This window comes from Helianthus annuus, chromosome 8 (assembly GCF_002127325.2).
Source record: "Helianthus annuus cultivar XRQ/B chromosome 8, HanXRQr2.0-SUNRISE, whole genome shotgun sequence".
Lineage (NCBI taxonomy): Eukaryota > Viridiplantae > Streptophyta > Magnoliopsida > Asterales > Asteraceae > Helianthus > Helianthus annuus.
In genome coordinates, this window is record NC_035440.2 from 146,821,105 (window position 1) to 146,840,270 (window position 19,166).

General features: G+C 36.6%; 2 long non-coding RNA genes across 2 annotated transcripts; both read right to left on the minus strand.

The window, feature by feature from the left end:
• Positions 1–8,681: 8,681 nt before the first annotated feature.
• LOC110871450 lies at positions 8,682–11,115 on the minus strand. Its single transcript, XR_002553746.2, has 3 exons — positions 10,977–11,115; positions 10,011–10,103; positions 8,682–8,708 (listed from the first exon to the last, which is right to left on the minus strand). It is a non-coding gene; the product is annotated as an uncharacterized LOC110871450 (long non-coding RNA).
• Positions 11,116–13,967: 2,852 nt separating this feature from the next.
• Positions 13,968–16,594, minus strand: LOC110871452. The gene is made up of 3 exons (XR_002553747.2): positions 16,459–16,594; positions 15,494–15,586; positions 13,968–14,190 (listed from the first exon to the last, which is right to left on the minus strand). It is a non-coding gene; the product is annotated as an uncharacterized LOC110871452 (long non-coding RNA).
• Positions 16,595–19,166: the final 2,572 nt, after the last annotated feature.

A 19,166-nucleotide genomic window follows, 5' to 3' on the forward strand; every position in this document is an offset into this window, starting at 1 on the left:
TTACAAACGGTTCACATAGTCAAGTAGTCACAAACGTTTAACATAATCAAACGGTTACACGGTTCACAGGATTAAACGGTTACAACGGTTCACAGGATTAAACGGTTACAACGGTTCAAAATGTAAAACAATGTGTCCATATGCTGGATGAGCATATGCGACAAAGTGTAATATACGGAAATCAATATGCTAGCATGTTAACTGAACATACATTGCAAAACATAATGAAATCATGTACTAATAGTGTACTATTGAACATAGTAAGTATATGATATAAAAACATGGGAAACATGAAAGTATCAAGTAGGCACATGTGTTCCACCCCAAAACAGTTTGAAAACAGTAAAGAGGGGACTATGTACTCACCTGAGGGTGCTTAGAAGTCTTGAACAACAACCAAGCAAAGCTAGAGTGATCAGGGAATCAAACGGCACCCTATATAGGTAACTATGTAAATAACCGGACCTAAATCGGGAGATAGGATAGAATGAGGTTCTATAAATCAAACGAGTAATTAACCTCATATGGTATTATTTAATAGACCTTACATTCTGATTGGAAAGTCTACCTAAGTGCTTTTGACCCGTTTCGACACATTATGGTAACATAAGCTACTATAAGGCGTCGTTAGCGTAAAACTATGTTCGGATGGTTAACTATGTGCTATGCCAAGTCTTACATGCCCAATTATCCCTAAACATGTTACTAAATCAGATTATATGTCAAAAATAAGTTCACATAGGCAAAATACGAATTTTAGCTTCAAAAGGGTATTTTGGTCATTTCCTATGGGCATACAAGCTAACTAGCAAATGACTAACCAATCCTATGTGATCATAAGGTATAACCTCAGTGGTTATTCCCTAAGCAACTATGATCACTAACTAAACTTGGTCGGATCCTAAAGATCGACCAATCGGGTCGGGTTCGAAAGTCTAAGCGGTTGTTTAGACCGCTTACCTTACGACCCTAAACAAGCACTAAACTAATAGTGTCGAGTTAAACATGTCAAAACATGTTTAACCTACTGATTTGGTATCAAAACAAAGTGTTTTGATACACTAAAGTAGTTCCGTTGCAAAATGCGTGCTAAAACGCATTTTGACCGAAACTTTGACTCGACACTACACCTAGCGAACGTGGTAATCAGCGGGTATAATCACTAAGGATTATAACCAACGTGATTACAATCATGTTGCAAAGTTCAACCGAACTTTGCGTTGACCAAAGGCTGGTCAAACTGATAGTCAAACACTTGTTTGACTATTTAGACTAGAAAGCAAATAAAAGAATGAAAGAAGGCTCACCCAAGTCCTTGCTATCTTTTCTACAAAGAAGACAATTCCCAAATCAGCTTAGGAAGCTCCCAACGCAGATGAGAGGAGAGAAAAGAATGAAATGAGCAAGGAATGAGGAGAAATGGCTTGCTATTTATACTTGTTGGTGATCAACAAGATCATTCCATGTGCTTGTTTGGCCACCAAGCATGAAATCTCATCCATACAAGTGTTAGGAGCAGGTGCAAAGCCTTGAAGAGGTGGTAACTTGGTTACCACACAAAGAATTTGCATAAACAGCCCCTAAATTAGCAACAGATTGCTAAAAACAACTTTCTGGTCACTGGGCATCTGAGGCGGCCCGCATAAGAAATTGGGAGGGGCTTACGCGCCCCGCCTGAGCTCCCCAGATCAGCAACTTTCAATTTTGGCAGCTTTAGTCCCTGCATGCATTCGAGTCCATTTCAGGCCTTTTTGACCCCCGTTAAGCCATTTTCAAGGCTCTACAAGGTCAATAAAGTTTAGAGGACTCAAAATATGCTCAGGGAAGTCTCGGATGTCGGCTCGTTTGGTCGTACGGTCGCGTTGTTCGTCAAATTACGACGAAACTCAAACGGACGCGAAAACGATCCAAATTAAGCGACGAATGGAATTTTTGCATGCCGATCATTAAAATAGAAATATTTTAGTGTGTACAAAAATTTTGGATGTCCAGATGTGGTCAGAACGTAAGATATGCGCGAAAATGCAAACTTACGCGGTTTTTGACACTTTTAGTCCCTGTAAGATCATGTAAGCATGTTTTTACACACCGAACCTATCAAAGCTTTTTTCTAAGCCATGTTTAGGTTATATATGGTATGTTTAACTTATGATCAAGTCCCGGACTGTACATTGTCTTACGAAATGGCAGACTTTTGCAAGTTGACGCAAATAGTCCCTGTAAGCGAATAAACTTGATTTCGGCATACCAAACCATCCAAAACTTACTTCTAAGTTATGTAATGGTTATTTAAGGTAGTTAAGCCTATGTCACTATTCCGGAGTGTTTGTTGCATTAAACTGGTTATATTTACGCATCGGATCGCGTATAACCTTCCAGAAAGCGATCTAAAGCCCGAAATTGAACAAGAATTGATGTGTACAAATGATACACATATTTTCACAAATCCCAAGTATGGAACACAAAATTTCATTGGTTTGGTGTTTGTTTTACGGTCACAGTGACACAGTGTCACACAAAAACCAATCGTTTATCCAAATCGTTTAACTCGTTAAAATCATTTCAAAATCGTTAACTCGTTTAAAATCGTTTAAATCATCCTCGTTTTAATTTGTGAAAAACTATATATGGTCGTCTCGCTAACAACATTCAAACCTTCGTGACTCGACCACCTCGCTTCTCGCTTCTCGAGTTAACAAACCACCAAAGGGTAAGTTAACAAACATCAGATTCAGTCGTTACCCACAACCCCCACACATAACCATGGGTGCAGTAAAATAACGGGATTTGTCAGATCCTATGGTACCATAACCTAATACTGGTCGGCTTGATCAATGCTAATGAATGTCATTTGTTATGTAACTACAACCAACAAGTTTGTTCACTTTATTGAAATCGTTATTAGTTTTGTAAAAATCATTTTAATCGTTTTTGAAACCATCGTTTAAACCTTGAAAACATTTTGTACATATGAATCACCCCAAAACAATTGAAAACAGTAAAATAGGGGAACTATGTACTCACATGAAGTGCAAAGTATCCTCAATCAATAGAACTTCAAACAACCTCAAGCAAACCAAAGGAATCAAGTAGCACCTAGTAATCGAACCACTAGTCAAACAATAGACGCCTAAATCGGAAGATCGGACAGGATGAGGTCTTGTAAACCAAATGAGTGTTGGAACTCATGTGATATGGTTTAACAAAGCCTACATCCTAAATTGAAACCTAACCTAAGTGCTTTCGACCCATCGCGACCCATTAAGGTAGCTTACGCTACTTTAACGCGTCGTGCGCGCAAATGCGCGTTCGAGACGTCTAACTAGTCCTATGACAAGTATTATATGCCAACACATGTTTTAAATATGTTACAAAATCAGTTATGTGACAAAAGTTTAGGTTACATATGTTTAATTACGAATTACGCATGAAAAGGGTAGTTTGGTAATTTACTTAAGGCATATAAACTACTTATCATACAACTATTTAAACTAGGCGAACATAAGGTATTACCTCGGAAGGTTATTCCCTATGCTATTATGGTCACAAAACATGTTTGGTCGGATCCTAATGATCGACCAAACGGGTCGTGTTCGGAAGTCTAAGCGGGTGTGTAGTCCGCTTGACTTACGACTCTACACAAGCACTAAACTAAAAAGTGACGAGCTAAACATGTCGAAACATGTTTAGTTAAGTTAGAAAATAGGTTTGGTATAAAGAAAAAAACGGTTTTGATACCTAAAAGTAGCTTGGTTACAAAATACGCGAGAAAACGCATTCTGGCCGAAGCTACGACTCGTCACTAAGCCTAGATAACGTGGTAATCAATAGGTATAGTTACTAGGACTATAACCATCGTGATTACGCTCACGTTATGAAGTTCAAACGAACTTCGCGTTGACCATAAACCGGTCAAAGCAGAAAGTCAAACACAGTTTGACTTTAACGATAGAAACGAATGAAAAGAACGAAAGAATACTTACAGAAGGTCCCCGCAAGCTCTTGATCCGATTTACTCTCAGGTATGAAGCATAAACTTCAACTTAGAGAGCCAAAATCAGATTCAAGTGTGCTTTGGGAGTGAAGTGGGTTTGGGTATTTATAGGAATTCAAGTACCGTTAAGATCGTTCGTCGAAAAACGTGCTTTGATCTAGACCTTACATGTGTGCACATGGTTTTCAAAACCATGGGAATACTTAAAACCATCAAATGGTATTGCAAAACAAGGATCAAAACCATCCATGTGTGGCACATTGTTTTGAAATACCTTGGGTGCCTAAAAAATGGACCAAGTTCAATGTATCTGCCAGAAATTTCAAAAATGGTCCCTGCACTTGTAAAACTTGATTTTTTTGGCACTTTTAAACCCCTTTAACCTTATTCAAGGCTCTAAAATAAAGTTAAAGTATAGGGATCTTAAAATATGCTCAAAAACATCTCAGATGTCGGTTCGTTTGGTCGTACGGTTGCGTTGTTCGGTTATTTACGGCGGAAATCGTAATGAACGCAAAAACGATCCAACTTACGCGACGAATGGAATTTTATCATGCCAATCACTAAAATAAAATATTTTAATGATTTCATAAATTTTTTGTAAGTCCGGATATATTCAGAACGTAAGATATGCGCGAAAATGCAAACTTATGCACTTTTTGACGCTTTTTGTCTCTATTGATCAAATAAGTTTATTTTTGCGCACTAAACACCTCAAAGCCTATTTCTAAGCTATGTAAAGGTTATTTAGGGTATGTTTAACTTATGATCAAGTTCCGGAATGTTTGTTACTACACAAATCGGTATAGTTTCGCAGTTTGACACAAATAGTTCCTGCGATCGAACAAACTTGATTTCAACACACCAAACCATCCAGAACTTATTTCTAAGTTATGTGGAGGTTATTTAAGGTATGTTAAGCCTATTTCACTATTTCAGAGTGTTCGTTGCATTGAACTGGTTATATTTACGCATCGGCGCACGTATAACCTTTCAAAAAGCGATTTAGAGCTTGAAATCGGAATCGAACCAAATTGAAAAAAATCACCAAACACAAATACACACATAATAACACAAAAACACATATAATAACACCAAAGCACATTGTTTTATTAATAACTAACATTGTTTTACATTGAACCACGACTATAGAACACAGTTGTCACAAATCAAGTGTAGAAACATGTTACTAACAAGAAAAATTCAAAAAGAAATATTTTTAGAAAATCATTTTTCAAGTTGTAAAGATCTAAAATCTTCAAGAATGATGATTTTAAACAAATGACTACACTTTAAAGGGTAACTAAGCTTACTAAACACTCTACTAAGTTACTACAAATTTTTATAAATTTTCAAGTTCATGAAGTAGTGTAAAACGCTTGATTTTGGCACTTGGTAAGTATTGTTTGCTTTGTTGATGAATTGTGATGATTTTAAAAAAAAATGATATGCTTTGAAAGCATGGAAACCTTCATTTTTAAGTGGAAACTATGGCAAAATTTTTCTAGAAATTAAACACTTAGAATAATATTTTTAAACAAGTGTTAACAAGTATATTTTAACCATGATTTTTCATACAAAATTTGCCATAATTTTTGTTACAAAAATTATAAATATTGGAGGTTGGTTTTGATAAATAAAAATGACTAAATATGTATTTAGGAAAATATATATTTAGATTTCACAATGTGTGTGATTACTTGTATATTATGTGTATTAGTTATATTATTTTAGGACTTGAAATAATGTAACTCACCAAAATACCAAAAATTACAATACAAAATATTACCAAAATTCCAAGAAAATGAATATATAGTTTATACGCAAAATTGGAGAAACCGAACAAGGAATATAACTTACATAAATGTTCCGGAATCAAATTCATAAGTATATTTTGGTAAACGGTATTTTGGGAACCAAGAGGACAAAAATATGATTTTTATAATTGTTACAAAAATATATCATATTCTTGACAAGAAAAAAATATATTATTTAAAGAAAAATATATATGTTTTCTTGAATTATTAGAAAATATAACATTTTTGGAGAAAATATATATTTTCTTGAACAAATTCAGAATATATTATTTTTGGGGAGAAAATAGATTTATATATATATTTTCTAAGTTAATCTTGAAAATATGTGATTTTTGAGAATTATATGAAAATACAAATATTTTTGCCAAGGAAGAAATATAAATAATTTTCTATACAAGTTTTCTTAAAATATTTATATATTTTAAGAATATATTCATGTTGATGATTTTTATTGAAAATATTATTCCGGAAAATTTAATACAAAATTAAGTATAAGGATACTTAATAAGTACAATAAAAATACGTATTCTCGTACGTATAAATACACCGGAATACGACATCGATACTTGGCAAAAATATACAAGTTTAAGAATACGAGTATGTATACGCCCATCCTTGGGGAAAATATACATGTACAAATACATAATGTGTCAAGTTAAAGTATATTATTTTAACTAATAATCCAAGATTTAATAAATATAATTTAAGTTAAAATATTTATTATTTTAACAAATAATTATATACTTTGGGATAATATTAAGACACAAAGAAACGTAACTCAAAGATACTAATTAAGACTAAAGTCAAGGCACGACCCATCCGTCTAATACACCTTAGCACGTTTGTAGGTAGTCGTGTGAACGAGTAGCAGCTTTAAGTTACGCCGGATTTCAAGACGCAAGACTGTGAGTTCATGTCCCCCTTTTCTTTTAACTGTTTTCAGTTTTACAACTTCGGGGTTGAAGTACATGTTACAAACTGTTTACAAACGTTTACATATGGTATGGTTAGCTAAGGAATGAACTGTTAGATCATGTGAGTGGTGGGTACAACGCTTAAGACCATTAATCCTCGTAGTAGGACCGAGGGACATGAGTGATAGATCTATTTGGGTATTGCGAGCCCTACCCATGAGGACCGGGATTTGGCCCAGGAGGTGACTATGTCTTCCAATCGGAAGCCCGGTACAAAATCCGCTAGGTTTGAGCCTTCCTGCATCACATCACACATATTAATGGCCTTGCAAACCATTAATTGATCTGTTTCCTTGTTGCTTTCATACCGGGTTTACAAATACACACACACTATAGTTACAAAGTTTATTACGAGCTCACATACAAAACACATGAACTCGCTCAACTTTTGTTGATGTTTTCAAACTATATGTATTTCAGGGAATTGAAATGGATCTGGCGGGCGCTGAAGTTTTACAAGTTGTGTCTTCCAAATAAATGATGTCATCCCACCTTTTGTAGGGTTTGGAGTGGATGTCTCATCCCAGATGAGACATACATTTCAAAGCCTTGTTTTATCGTTGTATCGTAACAAGTCCATTATGGAACTTAAAACTTTGTTTTTGTTGTATTTTAAACATGAAGTCCGTGTTTGGATCTAAAACAATGTTGGTTGTAATGTTTTGAAAACTTAATTATGGATGGACATCATGGTTTATATCATATAGTTGTTTGTTATGGTTGAATGCAATGATATTAAGCAAGTCACACGTAATCACGCTTCCGCAAAAGTCAGGGTGTGACAGTTTGGTATCAGAGCTTCGATTGTAGCGAACTAGGATTCCTTCTCGAGTCTAGACTACAATCATTAGGGCTCTCTCACGAAAATATTTTTACAACATGTTTTCATTGCATACACAAAACGCCCAGATCCATGGAACAAACGTTTTACAAAAGGAAAGACAAGAAACACGAATGCAAGGTCACGTTGGTGGTTTAGTCTGCATTGGGTAGACTAGGAAAGAAAGGAAAAGTTTCATGAAGGATCACGTGAATACATGTTTAAGTGATGATTGTTTTGTTTGCATGCACTGTGTGATAGTGGTTAATATATGTGCACATGTTATGATTATTATGTTACAGGCACACATGTCATCCTCAGAGAGTGGGTTGTCCGATGTCCACGACCCGATGGCAGTCGTTTCGGACGACGAGGTTATGCCCGCGCCAGAGATATATACGTCGGATACTGAGAGTGATCCTGACATGCTGTCCGAGGACGAGGATGACTTCCAGTCGTTCGCGCTACCAGACTTTGGCGATGATTTACCTATTGCTGATGGTTTCCCTGACGAGGATCCTTTGGACATCCCTGCTCCAGTTCACGATCACCTCATCATTGGTCACCCCGATGGTGAGCACATCGTGGCTCCGATCCTCGATCCTCTTCCTTTTGTGGTCATTCCTCCCGAGGATTGGCCTTTCGATGGCTTGTTCGATGATGATGTCGATTTGTTTGTAGACGGTCCCCTAGTTGACGCCCAGGGCGATGGGGAGATAGATGAGGATGTTGTAGCTTGAAACGCCCAAGGTTTCACCTTCCTAAATGTGATATTATCATACTATAATTTAACAAAAATCAGGCATGACCCGTTCGTATTATGAACAATTCCCTGTAAGACTAACTTGTAATAACTTAAAAATACAACACAGCGGAAAATATGAACCCAAAATTTCGTTCTTTAATAGACATAGTACTTACAGGAAAGTTCAAATACCAAATGTCATACACTCATTAAAAAGTATTTACCACGTTCCATTATATTAATACTTCGGACCTACATTTGTTAAACTATGTGACCGATCCTTCCCGTACAATCCTTGCTCTTGACTCGATCTTCGTCCGCTCATCTTTGGTAGTAGAAGAAGAAATCCGTATGGTACCTGTGAACATCACATACAACTTAATCATTAGTCATTGACAACCTCATACAACAATATTCTCACACAATTAACTTTCGTATAATGTTCGACAATATAGCTTCGATTCATTCGACTATTCTCTCTAAGTCTCTTGATCCGAGTTCGGCTTCAACTTCATAAGAATCCAACATTCTCATTCCTGCATTACATCCCAATCTCAAGGGCATTGTTAGTAACGTTAATTCTCAAATGCATCCAAATCATGCATTCGCACATACTTGCACACATACATACTTACAATCATACACATCTACATACCTAATATACATTCAATCATACCTACAATCATGTATTCATACCTACGTGTTCCGTACGCATTCTTGTATACCATTTACATGTAATACATGTCCAACTTCATTACATACATCTATCATACTCTTATATAAATTACATGAGGCTTAGACTTGGGTTTACAACTTATAATCGTCAAGGGAACACTCGAAATCATGTTTAGGAGGCCCACCGTAGTCCACGGATAATATACCGAAGCCTACGATGCATAAATCACATAAATAATATTTTTGACAGAACCTTCACCCGGCCGTGTCAACTCACCACCCGGCCGTGTCAGCTCTGCACTTTTCCCAGCCATTAATTCTTACCGAAACGGACATAACTCTCTCATTTTTTATCCGTTTTACCCAATTCTTTTTCCTACGTGATCGTAATTTAACCCTCTATGATATGGACTTGATATCCCACTTTCGGTTAAAGGAAATTCTTAACTTACGCGCTTTCGACTTAATAGTCATTTTCTAATTATTCGACCCGTTCATGTTTTCATCAAACCACTCATTTGTTTTATCCCAAAACATACATGAACATTATAATCATAATACTTTTACTTTATCCGGAGTTTCGTACTTGGGGTTTACACATCCAATACCCGGTATTCGTTAAACTCATTCATTTCATTTAAGTCTACGAATCAAACTTCGTTACTAAAACCTCCACTTATATAATGGTTTATCTATTAAACCAAACTCACCTCTGATTATGTTGACCATTAAACCGCATCTCCGATTCCCGGATCACGTACTTACAAGCAATTCTACCCATTAACCAGTTATAGTACCGTAGCCATATCTTATGCAACATTTCAACATAATCATAAGACCTTAATTTGACCCATTGGTCTACTTAATGAAATCCACTAATTTCATACATCCTAATCCACATTTGACTTTAGACATCATGTTTAATTAATTAATTAAAACGCTACATTACTTAAACATACTAAGAAGTGATTACGGAATCACTTACCTCGTGCATCCAAGTTTGTGCATAGCTTCCTCATTTCCTCTTGATCTGTTAGCCTTCCATACTTGAGTCCATGCCAATTTGGGGTTTCCTATCCTTTCAAGTCATTAAACCCATATCATAGTTAGTATGCGTGTTCATTCATATCACATCCATTTCCAACCCTTTGCTACATAGACTTTTAATAGTCAAACTTTATCACGCATAAGACATGAACTGACAACCACATTGTTCAACATTTACTTAATCAAATTTATTATCATACATACGTACATGACATAATTCCAACATTATTACTTACCAATAAGCTATTCGTTTCACATTCATACACATTCACTTTTAACTACCATAAATCAATTGCATCAAATACATGGTGAGCATCTCATCATTTAAGCACAGGGTACAAGTCCCTAATGCATAATTTTTACCAAACCATACATTCGATCCGAATTCTCATATGGACTCCACCTTAAGCACACTTAACATATTATTTTGCTAACAACTACACCATGAACACTTTTTATACATATTTACCCACAACTTTCATACAATTTCACAAATTTGTTCTCTTAGGCATTTCATCGAACACTTGGCGGGTTTCGCATTTGTAAAACATTATGTACAAGCTTTTAAAGCGTGATTCCTACTAATTCTTCACATAACTTATTAACAATAAATCAAGTTCATAACAATATTTCATCCTAACTACGAACATATGGTTGTAACATCAATTATTCATAACAAGTTCATCAACAACAACCAAATTAACATGTAGAATCTCAAAATTTCTAGCCATTCCTTGACATGCAAGTGGGTTTTGCCTAATCCATGCTCATATTCAAAATTTAACATCTCTTGATGTTTTGACAACCATAGCAACCATTATTCATACCAATTTTTTGCATTACATACCCGAATTATACTAGACCCACAAAATCAAACATCACAAAATTGCAAATTTCGACTTACTTGATGTTGGGTATGCTTAGATGATCATCATTCTTAGTTCATGCATTCAACTAGGCTTCAATTCCCCTTTCAATTTGATAGATTTTGGTGTTCTAGGGTTTGACCCCTTTCTTTCTCTTCTTCTGATCGAACACACGCCCGGGTGTGTGGTTTAAGGGTTATTTTTTTTTTGTTTATATTTTATCTTTTCCTTTTGTCCATATCAACCCCTCATGTTTGCCATTGTTCATAATTTACCCAATTCCTATTCTTATTTGTTTAAACCAAGCATTTAACTTGGTTTGATAACCTAGTTATTACATGTCCTTCTTTTAAACGTGATAACATATTAACTACTAGATAATTCGAGTTTTGGGGTGTTACAAGTCTACCCCCCTTAAAGGAGGTTCCGTCCCCGAAACCTGCTTCATCAAAATCGGCTTACCATTAGTATAGTCATAACTTTAAAAGCATCATTTCTAGAAATCCCTTTTCTCATTCTTTCCATAATTCAATCTACCTAAATTGTATATATCGTTCCTTTAATATCAAAAATATCGTCCATCTGACCCGTTCATAACGGGTCAAAGTTTCGACCATTATCACAATCCATCATGCTCGTCTTAATTGACCCGTCTATAACGGGCCAATACATACCCCTTTTATTATGCTTTCTTCGTCACATTGACCCGTTCATAACCGTCAGCTACACCTACTTTACAATTCCATTTTTTTATTAATTTCTTCTTAAACTTTCAACTCATTACATGATTGTACTTAAACTAGTGTGTGCTGACTAGTAAAGACCTAAAGAGTCTAATACCATAATTTACATTACAACAATTTGAATTTCATATGATCTTGCTAATACATTTCACTGTTAGCATTAGTTTCTCTTATTCCTGGAATTTTATTTCTACCTCCTTACTCATTCACACTGCTTACTACATAAGCCAGAACTAAAACTTAATCTTAATCAACCTCTAAAAGCCAAGCCTTCCTTTTCATAACACATTCTGTGCACCATAATTTTTGTTCAGAAAATACTTTTCAACCATAGCTATAATTTTTACATTCAGATATTAATAATTTGCTAAACTTACTACTTTGGCGCAGTGCTTAGGCATGTAAGATCGAACTGGTCCTCTTCATTACCACTCGTACCATCTTCCGGATTGACCTCATTCATCCATGTAATGAGCTTTCGCTCATGAGCATTCTTTCATTGACCTTGCTAGATTTATCACATCCTGATTCCTGCCATTCTCATCATAAGATTAGGGTTTTACGTAGTTCATTCAGACGTGATGTTCTTTACACCACTTTAATTGCATGTTAATTCTTTCTTGATTCCTTTTAGAACATTAGTGCATTCGACCCGTTCATAACAGGTCAATACATGACCACTTTATAACATATCTCTTTCATTGTTTGACCCGTTCATGACGGGTTAATACATAACCATTCCTTCATAGATCTTTAGCTCATTTGTCAACTTTTGCAGTTTGACTTTTCGGAAGTCCATTTACAATTACATTATGTCCTATATTTACCAATTACCCAACTTGTCACATCCCTCTCTTATTTCGAGCTATAAGCTCCCATTAAAAGCCTAACCTTTATATATACCTGACGCGAGTCCAATCCATTGACTCGTTATTCATACCTCACTTTGACTATCTCCTTCCAGTTTGTGACATTACATGTCCGTACATTACGTTCACCTATCATTATATAACCTAACCATTTCAATCATTAAATACAGGGTTCAAATGGCAATTACCATTTGATCCGCATAACTCATTTGTCCTTTAAATCATTCTTGCATACAACGCGTTTGCATAAGTACGTATACATATACACATAAGTTTAAAAGCATAGCTTGAATCATACCCGTTTCATAAAATATTTACTTGCTTAGTTCGTCCTTAATTACAAACTCAAACCTTTCATTCTTATCAATCCTTCTTACTTATTTGATTCATACCTATTTACAATCTCAAACTTTTCATTCTAACATTCATTTCCTTCCATATTTCGAATCCATCTCAAGGATTCTAACCTATCATTTACACTTTTCATTACTTTCACGTTTTGAATCCGTCTCACGGTTTCAAACATATCATTCACATTTTTGTTTCTTACATGTGATGAATCCGTCTCACGGATGCAGACGTATCATTTCTACATTTCATTTCCTTGAATCCGTTTTACGGATTCAAACATTCCATTCATACCTTTCATTCCTTGAATCCATCTTGCGGATTCTAACGTATCATTTATACTTTCATTCGTGAAAGTCTTACATTTCTCTTCACCCTCACGTCCACCTATTACCTAATTCTACGGACATACCTGTAACAATTATCACGGTCTCACGAACGTCGTATGTTTCTTGTGTACTGGCCAGGTACACAATCCACATACTAGTTTCGTGTCTTCGTGTGATCGCCACCTTATGTCCGAAGAATTTGGTTTCGGCACGTGTAACATTTTCAAAACTTCATTACCATTCTACTAATATATTTCATTTAAAATTTTCCTTTACTTCCTAGGTTTTAACATTACAATTACCCACATATTAAATTTAATTACCTGGGATCAATTTGTACTATTACATGCCTTGATGCCGGTCCTAGACCGCATTCACGGATTCTCCCTTCCAAACCATTGCGCTTACCCTTCACATAACATACTATTAGTCTCCTTCAAATACATAATCTCATACATACTTACATTCGCTTTTGCCTTTAGGCCTTGATCGAGTCTTGGATTGTACGGGTTCTTGGTCACGAGAGCACACCAGTTTGAGTTCAAGTATTTACCTCCTTCTACTTGATTTCACTCAAACCATGGCTCTGATACCAACTTGAAACGCCCAAGGTTTCACCTTCCTAAATGTGATATTATCATACTATAATTTAACAAAAATCAGGCATGACCCGTTCGTATTATGAACAATTCCCTGTAAGACTAACTTGTAATAACTTAAAAATACAACACAGCAGAAAATATGAACCCAAAATTTCGTTCTTTAATAGACATAGTACTTACAGGAAAGTTCGAATACCAAATGTCATACACTCATTAAAAAGTATTTACCACGTTCCATATATTAATACTTCGGACCTACATTTGTTAAACTATGTGACCGATCCTTCCCGTACAATCCTTGCTCTTGACTCGATCTTCGTCCGCTTATCTTTGTTAGTAGAAGAAGAAATCCGTATGGTACCTGTGAACATCACATACAACTTAATCATTAGTCATTGACAACCTCATACAACAATATTCTCACACAATTAACTTTCGTATAATGTTCGACAATATAGCTTCTATTCATTCGACTATTCTCTCTAAGTCTCTTGATCCGAGTTCGGCTTCAACTTCATAAGAATCCGACATTCTCATTCCTGCATTACTCCCAAACTCAAGGGCATTGTTAGTAACGTTAATTCTTAAATGCATCCAAATCATGCATTCGCACATACTTGCACACATACATACTTACAATCATACATATCTACATACCTAATATACATTCAATCATACCTACAATCATGTATTCATACCTACGTGTTCCGTACGCATTCTTGTATACCATTTACATGTAATACATGTCCAACTTCATTACATACATCTATCATACTCTTATATAAATTACATGAGGCTTAGACTTGGGTTTACAACTTATAATCGTCAAGGAAACACTCGAAATCATGTTTGGGAGGCCCACCGTAGTCCACGGATAATATACCGAAGCCTACGATGCATAAATCACATAAATAATATTTTTGACAGAACCTTCACCCGGCCGTGTCAACTCACCACCCGGCCGTGTCAGCTCTGCACTTTTCCCAGCCATTAATTCTTACCGAAACGGACATAACACTCTCTCATTTTTGATCCGTTTTACCCGATTCTTTTTCCTACGTGATCATAATTTAACCCTCTATCATATGGACTTGATATCCCACTTTCGGTTTAAGGAAATTCTTAACTTACGCGCTTTCGACTTAATAGTCATTTTCTAATTATTCGACCCGTTCATGTTTTCATCAAACCACTCATTTGTTTTATCCCAAAACATACATGAACATTATAATCATAATACTTTTACTTTATCCGGAGTTTCGTACTTGGGGTTTACACACCCAATACCCGGTATTCGTTAAACTCATTCATTTCATTTAAGTCTACGAATCAAACTTCGTTACTAAAACCTCCACTTACATAATGGTTTATCTATTAAACCAAACTCACCTCTGATTATGTTGACCATTAAACCGCATTTCTGATTCCCGGATCACGTACTTACAAGCAATTCTACTCATTAACCAGTTATAGTACCGTAGCCGTATCTTATGCAACATTTCAACATAATCATAAGACCTTAATTTGACCCATTGGTCTACTTAATGAAATCCACTAATTTCATACATCCTAATCCACATTTGACTTTAGACATCATGTTTAATTAATTAATTAAAACGCTACATTACTTAAACATACTAAGAAGTGATTACGGAATCACTTACCTCGTGCATCCAAGTTTGTGCATAGCTTCCTCATTTCCTCTTGATCTGTTAGCCTTCCATACTTGAGTCCATGCCAATTTGGGGTTTCCTATCCTTTCAAGTCATTATACCCATATCATAGTTAGTATGCGTGTTCATTCATATCACATCCATTTCCAACCCTTAGCTACATAGACTTTTAATAGTCAAACTTTATCACGCATAAGACATGAACTGACAACCACATTGTTCAACATTTACTTAATCAAATTTATTATCATACATACGTACACGACATAATTCCAACATTATTACTTACCAATAAGCTATTCGTTTCACATTCATACACATTCACTTTTAACTACCATAAATCAAGTGCATCAAATACATGGTGAGCATCACACCATTTAAGCACAGGGTACAAGTCCCTAATGCATAATTTTTACCAAACCATACATTCGATCCGAATTCTCATATGGACTCCACCTTAAGCACACTTAACATATTATTTTTCTAACGACTACACCATGAACACTTTTTATACATATTTACCCACAACTTTCATACAATTTCACAAATTTGTTCTCTTAGGCATTTCATCGAACACTTGGCGGGTTTCGCATTTGTAAAACATTATGTACAAGCTTTTAAAGCGTGATTCCTACTAATTCTTCACATAACTTATTAACAATAAATCAAGTTCATAACAATATTTATCCTAACTATGAACATATGGTTGTAACATCAATTATTCATAACAAGTTCATCAACAACAACCAAATTAACATGTAGAATCTCAAAATTTCTAGCCATTCCTTGACATGCAAGTGGGTTTTGCCTAATCCATGCTCATATTCAAAATTTAACATCTCTTGATGTTTTGACAACCATAGCAACCATTATTCATACCAATTTTTTGCATTACATACCCGAATTATACTAGACCCACAAAATCAAACATCACAAAATTGCAAATTTCGACTTACTTGATGTTGGGTATGCTTAGATGATCATCATTCTTAGTTCATGCATTCAACTAGGCTTCAATTCCCCTTTCAATTTGATAGATTTTGGTGTTCTAGGGTTTGACCCCTTTCTTTCTCTTCTTCTGATCGAACACACGCCCAGGTGTGTGGTTTAAGGGTTATTTTTTTTTGTTTATATTTTATCTTTTCCTTTTGTCCATATCAACCCCTCATGTTGGCCATTGTTCATATTTTACCCAATTCCTATTCTTATTTGTTTAAACCAAGCATTTAACTTGGTTTGATAACCTAATTATTACATCTCATTCTTTTAAACGTGATAACATATTAACAACTAGATAATTTGAGTTTTGGGGTGTTACATAGCTGTCCCACCTCCTGCTGTTCCTGTCATTGAGATATCTTCTGATTCCAGTCTACATTCGGTTTCAGACTCATTTGAGTCTATAACTTCTTCAGCTTTACGGGCGGCCAGATTGCAGCTCTATGCTACCGATTCTGATGATGACACCAATATGTCTGCTGCACCATCTCCTGCTCGTGACCCCACGCCTCCACACGATCCTGAGCATGTCCCCGAGCCAAACCCTATTCATTTTGATCAGCCTGATGTTGCACCTGTTGACCCTGAGCCGATTCCTGACCATGACCATGTTCCGTTTGGATTACCTGATATTGCACCTCTTATTCCAGACCCAATACCCGCACCTGTTGATCTTCCAGTTGTTGAGCCATTTATTCCTCCACCCGCACCCGCTGATGTTGCTCCTCTCCCTCCTGTAGAGTCTGATGTCCACCGCACTGATTTGCCAATTGTTTTCTTACAGGACATCCCTACACCCCGTCTAGGGGAAGGTACTTCGGGCCAGCACCCGAGTTACGATCCTTTTGCTTCAGCAGCATTTCCTACAATTTCTCAGACTGCACCATTTGCTCCCTTCACCTCTACACCGCTTGATGAGCCATTCTGATGGTTCCCACCATACACTATGCCGATCTCAGACCCCTATCATCCCTCCCATTTCGTTGGCTACACACGGGATGAGTTACTTTTGTCCTTGCAGTTACAGTTTGAGATATTGAGTCGCAGAGTTTTGGAGCTCGAGCTGACTCCACGTCCTCCACCTTGTCCCTGTCAGGCTACTTTTGTTCCTCCACATTCTTCGACGTCTCCTTTTGCACATCCACCTGCTGCTATTACTCCTTTTTCGGGTTTTGATGCCCGTTTCCTTACTGTCGAGCAGTAGATCAGTTACTTGCTTCGTCGTATGTACGAGCTCGAGGAGGAGCTCACGCATGTTCGCAGTTTGCTTTTCTTCCCTCCTCCTCCTCCTCCTCCACCACCATCAGCATAGTAGGTTTTTGGTTTTATGCAGATTGCATTAGTTTTGGTGAGAGTACCACTATTGAGTCGAGATTGTGAAACCTTTTGAAGACCACTTTTGGCTATGTGATTTTTGTATATTGGCAGACACATTGGACAAGGGTAGTGTGACCCTATATCCCTTTTTGATGTGATACACCTTGTAAACAATGTAACTGTGGTCGGTAATTAATGAAAGCTCAATCGTCATGTTCTCACTAAACACATTGTTGGATTACTTGCTTATGCTATGATTGTGTTGTTGCATGATTGCTTGATATGATAATTGCTTATATATATATATATATATATATGTACATACGACCTTTGGATAACTATATACTTATTTAATGAGTAAGACCTGACCTATCCGATCTTCTTCCTAGAAGAAAGATGCCGCTGCGAAGGAACACCGATACCAGCAACCCTCTGCCGACGACAGAGGTGGAATTATGAGAGCGCATCTCACAGGCCATCGCACAGCACGAGGCCCTTCGCTCTGAACACAGCGGAGGTACCTCAGGGAATAACTCACCCAACGGTAATGTTTAGTCACCTAAGACACATTACAATACGTTTGGACATTTCCAAGTGTGCTTTGCTAATGCTTTCTGTCAATGATGTTGCTTGTGTACAGGCTGTACCTATAAGCATTTTTGGACTGCAAGCCCCTGAATTTCGATGGCACCGGGGGTGCCGCAGCCTTTGTGCGTTGGGTTGAGAAGATGGATTCTATTTTAAGGATGAGTAAATGTGCACCAGAGCATCAAGTCACGTACATTTCTGGACTGTTTCTAGGTGGGGCTCTGTCATGGTGGAACCTTCAGGTTCAGACGTTGGGTGAGGCTACTGCGTATGCTTTGACATGGAATGAGCTGAAAGAGCTGATGCGTAAGAAGTATTGTTCGAGGGCAGAAATCCAGAAGTTGGAAACTTAATTCTGGAATTTGAAAATGGATGGTCCTAAGATAGAAGAATATGTGCAGAGATTTCATGATTTGTCTACAGTTGTTCCGTATTTGGTAGAACCCGAGTTTAAGAGGATAGAACGTTTCATCTGGGGGTTGGCAACTACTATTTCATAGTCACAAATAAACGCTTAACTCCAAAGTTAGCGTCATTCTACGTTTTATGTAGTTATTTGTACCATACGTACCCTTACGATACCTTAAACTCACCTCACTTATCCTACATTACTATTCTTCTCAATTCGTGCATCACTTAGGTTGCCTAAGCAAGCGCATCATGCAGATTCTTCATACTATAGTTTAACCACTACCCGAATTTTTCGCTCAAAACTTATATAATTTAGTTTTTTAATGACATAGTTCTCTCCTTATGTCAA